General features: G+C 39.8%; 1 pseudogene; it reads right to left on the bottom strand.

Annotated features, from left to right (window-relative positions):
• Positions 1-643: 643 nt before the first annotated feature.
• LOC136164197 (Krueppel-like factor 17) lies at positions 644-2,105 on the bottom strand (annotated as a pseudogene).
• Positions 2,106-8,473: the final 6,368 nt, after the last annotated feature.

Raw genomic sequence — 8,473 nt, 5'->3', positions numbered from 1 at the left:
TTAGTAATCCCCACAACATTAGATATTTTTGAAGAGAAATAAGCCAAAACTTAGCCGAACTGAACATGGGGACAAGCCCTTGACTTGGGTGCCACCTAGTATATGGAAAACAGTAAGACCCAAGTGACCTAGGAGTTCTGCCCCATGTGGAAATGACCTAATTCCTTGGCTCCCATAAGAGGAGGGCAGATTTGGGGGGTGCGTCTTGATTCTGAGCCCACTAAAGAGGTGACCCCAAGGAATTACTTCTGACTGAGGTCAGTATGGGTACTTATTTTTTCCAGAACTCTCTGCCTTCAGAAATGCAAACTTTTCCACTCAAAATCTTTGGTAAAAGTCCGTCCTATGCTTTTATTTGTAATTTTTTGTTCTTCTTCCATTATTTCAATTTTCATTCTTTTACTAATTATTTATTTTGGCTGTACTGGGTCTTCATTGCTGCTCGTGGGATTTCTCTAGTTGTGGTAAGCAGGGTCTACTCTCTATTGCTATGCTTCAATTTCTCATTGTGGTGGCTTCTCTTGTTGCAGAGAATGGGCTATAGAGTGTGCGTCTGCACTCATTAAAAAATGTCAAGATTATAAAAAGCAAGGAAAGACCAAACAGCTGTTGCATATTGAAAGAGAATGAAGAGATGTAACAACTAAATGCACGATTCTGGATTGGATCTTGGACCTGTAGAAGATGTCGGAAAAATAGTCATGTGAGTGGGGCATTTAAATTACATAGTCAAATTGCTCCAATGTTAATCTGATTTGCTTGTTGGTTTTACTGTGGAGCAAATCGACACCAAAGTATTAAAGGTGTACTAAAGTATTAGTACTGATGTATTAATGGAGCATTGTGTGCAACCTAACTTTTAAATGATTCAGGATAAAGCAAATATGTCTACCTATATACAGAGAGAAAGAGAGAATGACAATAAGGATGATGAGGTAGATGTAGCAAAATACTAAAACTTGGGGAATCTGGTTGGACATATAAGAGTCTGTGTACTATTCCTGCAACTTTTCTGTAAGTTTGAAATGATTTCAAAATAAAACTTTTTTTTTTTTCAAAAAGTAATTTTGGGGTTCCATAATTTTCCTAAAATCTCCACTCTCCATCTCTCAACCAACTCATACTTTCTTTCAGAAGGAAAAAACAAAGATGTCATGCACTCAAAGAGTTGAAGATCTTGCTAAACTCACAATCTAGAGACTTTAAGAAAATCTTCCTCTAATGTAACAGGTTCTCCTTCCCCAAAGCCAAGTGCTGGTGAGTATCTCAGTCAAGGCACTGAGTTTTTAAGCCAAGAAACCCCCATGTGAGGATTTTATTTTTGGAGAATGTTTATTCTTATTTTAAGATATCTGCTGCTTCCATTGTCCAACTGCATTGAGAGATTATCTTAAATTTAGCACAGAAGCTAATATCTACAGATAAAAATGCCTTTTTTCTGTTACTTAAGTTTTTGTCCACTTCCTTATTTGCCTTTTGTAATACATTGGATCAAGGCTTCCATTTCTTTTTCTTTTAAAAAAAATTATTTATTTTAATTGGAGGCTAATTACTTTACAATATTGTGGTGGTTTTTGACATACATTCACATGAATCAGAAATGGGTGTACCTAACAGATTTAATAACGCTTTAGGTGGTAAAGGGTCTCTGTTAGAAGCTACTGTTGAGAGGCCAGGATGAGACATTGCTCGCATTCTGATGTGGGACATCATTGGGATTCCACTGGGAGGCGAGGCTGGTGGCTTCCTTAGATTCCCACCAAAGGCCATGGCCATCCCTGGAATATTGGGTTCTCCTGAGAGCATCATCTGGGGTCCCTTGAAAAGCATCATTCCTGGCTGTGAAGGAGGCATTCCTTGAGTGAAAAGCATCTGGGAAGGGGTGAAAGTCAGTTGGGGGCAGTAGCTCATATGGTGGTCAGGCAGAGCCATGCTGAACTGCGGCCCCATTTCACTGGACTTCTGCCTGGGTGCCTCAGCAGAAGCCAAGGGGGCCCTCTGCAGCTCTGCGCACTAGGGACGTGTTGAATACCTAATGGACTATGGTTCCAAGAGGTGTGCATTTCACTGCTTCCAGGAGATGAAGATATGGTCAAGTTGCACATTGATTTCTCAGCATCCTTGGAGAAAGAAAATCAGGGGAGAGGCACCATAGCTTAAACCACACTTCCTCATGTCCCCATTTCCAGACCCCACCTTAATCCAAGCCCTCATCCTCTCTTGCCTGAATTATCCCACCTTCAGGCCATTCTCCAGCTTGGGTTTTCTAAAATGCAAGTCTGGGGGACTTCCCCAGTAGTCCAGTAGTTAAGACTCTTTGCTTCCACTGCACGGAGCTTGGGTTCTGTCTCTGTTCAAGAAACTAAGATGCCACATGCCATTCAGTGTGGCAAATAAATAAATAAAATGCCAGTTTGGCTGATAGAAGCATGATGGAAGCCTAGAAGTAACTCATGCCACTCTACCTGCTTGGTATGCTTTTAGTTTTATTTCATAATGTTAGGTGGTTAGAATAGGAAACAGGAGTCCAAAATGGCAGTGACTAAAGGACAAGGAAAGGAAAAGCCCGTGAAAACAGAACATAAGAAGGTCAAAGGAAGGTCTGAGGACCGGAGTGAGGACCTCAGGTAGAACAAACAGCACTCCTTGCTAGCCCAATTTACATAGGGCAGGCCCAGGGGGGAGGAAAAAACATATAAAAAGAGGAGCCAAAGGGCCAGGGTTCTCTCTTCTCTTCGTGTCTTTGAGTCGGCATGCCCTCATACCTCGAGGATGTATTTTCCTGCTATTTTCTAAATAAAACTGAGCTGTAACACTGATCTGTCTAAGAGCTATAACACAGTCTGTTCGAGACCCGAGAGCTATAACATGATCTGTCCAAGAGCTGTGACGTGCCGAGGGCTTTAATGTCCATCACTCCAAATTTTTGTTGAGATAAGACAAAACCAAGGAGATTACACTCGCTTGACAATAAAAAGTACAAAGAGCAAATAAAATATTCCACAACCTGCATTTTCAGCTAAGACTCTGAGAAAACTCTCAAATTCAAGATTATGTTTAAATGTGAGGGTGAAAGATCATCCCAAACTAGCAGAACAGGTTCAGAAAACCATAAAAGAAGAATGGAGGGTTCAGAGAGGTCTTGGCTTTGGCAAAACTTAGAAACCATTCACAAATATTTTTCTACAGAAGAGGCTCTCAGGACTTCCCTGGTGGCCCTGTGGTTAAGAATCTGCCTGCCAATGCAGGGGACATGGGTTGGATCCCTGGTCCAGGAAGATCCCATATGCCGCAGAGCAAGTAAACCTGTGCACCGCAATTACTGAGCCCCCTCTCCTAAAGCCCGTGCTTCAGCAGGAGAAGTCATTGCAAGAAGGAGCTCACTCACCACAGCCAGAGAAAGACTGTGTGCTGCAACAAAGACCCACCATAACCAAAAATAAATTTAAGAATTTTAGAGGTACTAATTTGGAGGAGGCAGGGAGAGGCTCTCATCTGAGTAGGAACGCAGAGGTTAAGTCTGAGATCAAGCATTGGAGGAAATAAAGAAAAGGGGAAGACTTTTAAGAGCACTGTTTAAAAGTGTCAGGGATCGTCTTGGAAGTCAAGGGCAATATTCCTTGACTGACTGATATTAAGGTAAAAGAGAAGAGATTGGTGGTAGAACTTCTTGAAACAGGACAGGATCCAAGAATCATATTTTTTAAAGATGTCAATTACAGTTCCAATAGAGAGAGCTCTTGAGCTGAGAAAATGGGAACACAACCCCAATATCTCTCCAGAAAAGACAGATCCATTCAAATATGAAAACTAAAACCTGAATAAAATACAGTATCCACAGAAGATTCTAAAACACCAAAACAGAAATGGAAGATTGCACCTTCTCAAAAGAGAAGAAAAATTCACCAGAAAAGTGCTGTTGAAGATCAAGGAAAAATTAACAACATTCAAACACAAATTTAAAAAAAAAAAAAAAAAACTTAAGAAAGTAATTGCAGCTTTTACCAATTACAAGAACACCACAGGGCAGACAGAGGAATTCAAACAAGTTATGTCCAGACAATAGGCTTTGAGTGATAACAGAGGGGAGGGAGGCGAGGAGACAATGATCAGGGAAACTATAGCAGCTTCCCTGGTGCTTACAATGTTTCAAAGGTCTTTATTCTGTAATAATCCATTAAACTGTGCACTTACATTCACTTTTTTGTTTGAGTGCTATTTATCACAATAAAAAGGTTTTAACACAATACTGTGAGAAATCCGGATTTTCAGCATAAGTGAAATTATGTAAATCAGAAACAAAAATAATGCTATATTGAAATAGCAAATATTTTATACAAGCACAAATCCCTCATGCTCAGATTTTTGCCTTCAATTCCATTCCTTACTAAAAGCAAGAGTTGGGAGAATTTCCTGACTTGAAGTCTGGAACAAGGAATGAATAAGTGAACCTGGTGCTTCTTATCATGCCAGAAAATAAGGGAGTTTCCCAAGATAATTAGGGCTGTGTCAAATGGACACAGCTGAAGTGACACCAGGGAAGATAGTAGAGTGGGAAGCACCAGGAATTCACGTCCCTGACTGCAGAATTTGCCTGATGTAATTACTTGGGAACAAGGGAGTCTATTAAATGCTTGTGACTTCAAGGGAAGTTGGGAAAGGCATACTGCAGCTAATTACAGTCAGTTTCAGCTCTTAGGTAGTTGGTGGCTATCCCCAAACATCCGGGTCCCATACAGAAAGCTGTGCACACGTTTCTGCAGCAGCCTGCCTCAGCTTGTGGGAGTCAGACTGGGCAATGAAAACCTTGGGTTCCAAATCATGGGTAATCTGTGTTCTAATCACTAATTGCTGCTTCTGATCATGGGCAGACAGAGGTGGAAAGCCATTGTTGCAACTCCCACTGTAATGGTCACAAACCTCTCTCCCTCCAAATGACAGAACCTACAGGGTATTTCAAAGGACTGGCACCTGTTTCTCTCTCTCTCTCTCTCTCTCTCTCTCTCTGGTCATGTTGCACAGCTTGCGGGATCTTAGTTCCCAGACCAAGGATGGAAACTGCCCCCTGCAGTGGAGGCACAGAGTCTTAACCAGTGGACCTCCAGGGAAGTCCCTGGCCTCTGTTTCTTTCTCCCTTCATTTTTCTCTTTTTCACCTTTTGGGAACCATACATTTAAGAACTAGTATACTCAAAAGCTTTTCAGGTCGCTCAGTGGGTAAAGAATCTGCCTGCAATATAGGAGACACAGGTGACAAAGGTTCAGTCCCTGGGTAGGGAAGATACCCTAGAGGAGGAAATGGCAACCCGCTCCAGGATTCTTGCCTGGAGAATCCAATGGACAGAGGAGCCTGGTCTGCTACAGCCCTTGGGGTTGCAAAAAGTCAGACATGACTCAAGCGACTGAGCACACACACACACAAACACACACACATACTCAAAATCAACCACATATATGGGAAATTTAGAATGTCACCATACATACATAAGAAAAGATCCAGACTCATAAAATATCTGGGAAACCTTAAGCTTACCTCTCAGGCTGATGCTGCCACAGAGACAGCATACACCAATTTAAATAAACTATATAAAAAAATAAATAAATAAACTATAAACAAAATCAATAAACCCTGAGGAAGAGGAAGAATTTGATTTCCAGAGTTCCTACATCATAAGATTCAAATGTCCTACTTTCAACAACAAAAAACTCATGAGTAATAAAAGGACGGGAATGTTATGACCCATTCAAAGGGGAAAAAAATAAACAAATGTCTAAGAAAGACCAGATGGTGAACTTCCTACACCAAGAATTGAAAACAACTGTCTGTCTTAAAGATGCTCAAAGAGCTAAAAGAAGATGTGAACAAAGTCACAAAACTGATGTATGAACAAAATGGTAATTTCGATAAAGAGAAAGAAAACCTAAAAATAAACTAAAAAGAAATTTTGGAGCTTAAAAATATAACTAAGATAAAACTGACTGGAGGGATTCAAAAGCAGATTTGAGTAGTCATAAGAATCAGCTACTTTGAAGATAGGACAATTGAAATTGTCAAGTTGAGGAACAAGAAGAAAAAAAGATTGAAGAAAAATGAAATGAATGCCTAAATGACCTGTGGGACAACATCAAGCAGATCAACATATGCATTGTGGGAATCCTAGAAGAGAGAGAGTAAGGAGCAGAGAGACTGCTTGAAAAAATAATGGGTGAAAACATCTCAAATGTGATGAAAGACATGCATATAGCCCTCCAAAGAGCTCAGTGAACTTCAAGTAGGATAAAATCAATCAAGGAATTCCACATTGAGACACATTATAATCAAACTGTTTAAAGACAAAGATAATCTTGAGAGCAGTAAGAAAGTAACTCATCACTCATATAAAAGATCCCAAATAAGATTCTTAACAAATTTCTCATTAGAAACCTTGGATGCCAAAAGGCAGTGGGTTGATATATTCAAAATGCTGAAAGAAACTGTCTAACCACAAATCTCACAATTGGCAAAACTGTTCTTCAAATATGAAGGAGATATTAAGTCATTCCCAGATAAATGCTGGGAGAGTTTATTACCATTAGAGCATCTTTTGTTCTAATAAGGTGGCTCGGTGACCTTCTGGATAGGGGCTGGTCACCAGAAAGACTAACCCATCATTAGAAGCTTGAACTTTGGGGCCCTATCCCTCATTCTCCAGAGACAAGAGAGGGCCTAGAAAATGAATTAATAATTGATGATGTCTACATGATCAAGTCTCCATAAAAATCCCTAAAGTACAGAGCTCAGAGAGCTTCTGGGTTGTTGAACATATGGAGGTGCTAGGACAGTGGTGTACCTGAGGGGGAATGGAAGCTCTGTACCCCTCTTCCATACCTCACCCTCTATGTAGCTCTTTACCTGGCTGTTCAATTGTATTCTTTAAGGTACAATTTTGTAATAAATCATCAATAGTAAATAAACATTTCCTGGGTTCTGTGAGCTGCTCTAGAAAATTATCAGATCTCAGGAGGAGTCATAGAAACTGGTCCCAATTTACAGACAGCTGGTCAGAAGCCAAGGTGACAATCTGGATTTGTGATTGGTGTCTGAATCAGGGGGTAAAGGCTTCCCTGGTTGTCCTGTGGCTAAGATTCAATGCTCCCAATGTGGAGGGCCTGGATTCCATCCCTGGTGAGTAAACTAGATGCCACATGCCACAACTAAGAGTTCCCATGCCACAACTCAAGGTCCCACATGCTGTAACTAGAAGATCTTGTATACCTCAACTAAAAATCCTGCATGCCACAACTAAGACCCAGAACAGCCAAACAAATAAAAATAGCGGGGCTTCCCTTGTGGCTCAGTGGTTAAAAAAAAAAAAAAAAAAAATCCACCTGCCAATGCAAGAGACATGGGATTGATCTCTGGGCTGAGAAGATCCCACATGCCATGGAGTAACTAATCCTGTGCACAACTACTGAGCCTGTGTTCTAGAGTCCAGGAGCTGTGACCGCTGAGCCCATGTGTCACAAATACTGAAGCCTGAGCTCCATAGAGCCTGTGCTCCACAACAAGAGAGTCCACTGCAATGAGAAGCCCTCAAACTGCAGCTAGAGAAAAACCCACACAGCAACAAAGACCCAACACAGCCAAAAATAAATAACATAAATAAATAAAATTATTTTTAATTTAAAAATAAATATTAAAGAAAAGAGGAAATAAAGGATAGGGGACAGTCTGTGGGATTAAGCCCTTAACCTGCAGGACTGTCACTAATTCCAGGCAGTTAGTTTCTTGTTGCAGAAAACCCACATATCTGATGTCGTAAGTGTTGTGAGAGTGAGAATGAAGGAAAAGAGTTTTCTTAGGTACCAATGCATAAAAAATGTGACTACTTTGTATTTTTGGACTATTAATACATAAAGATGTAACTTTGTGACATTAATAACTGAGTTGGAATGGGGACAGAACTAGATGGAGCTTTTATTTTAATCACATTAAAGTGGTAAAAATTCAAATTAGTATGGTATAATTTGGGGATGTCAAATTTAATTCCTACAGTGAACACAAAGAAAATAGTTAAATGATATATACAGAAGGAAATGAGAAGGGAATTAAAGTTTCACTACAAAAAAAAGCCAACTAAACACAAAAGATATAATACAGGAAACAAGGGGGCAAGAAAGCTAAATGTATTCTGAAAACAAAGAGGAAAATGACAGAAATCCCTCCTTATCATTAATTACTTTAAATATAAACAGTTTAAACTCTCCAATCAAGACAGAGTTTGGAAGAATGGATTCAAATAAACATGGTATAATTATATGTTGTTTACAAGAGACTACTTTAGATCCAGAGACAAAAATAGGCTGAAAGTGAAAAGATGGGAAAAGATATTCCATGGAAATAGTAAACAAAAGATTTGGCATAGTTATACTAATGGCTATCAAATATAATAGACTTTAAATCAAAAAAGGTTGCAAGAGACAAAGGATATTAT

This window comes from Muntiacus reevesi, chromosome 3, assembly GCF_963930625.1.
Source record: "Muntiacus reevesi chromosome 3, mMunRee1.1, whole genome shotgun sequence".
In the NCBI taxonomy this organism is placed as follows: domain Eukaryota; kingdom Metazoa; phylum Chordata; class Mammalia; order Artiodactyla; family Cervidae; genus Muntiacus; species Muntiacus reevesi.
This window is presented reverse-complemented; position numbering and strand designations above follow the sequence as displayed.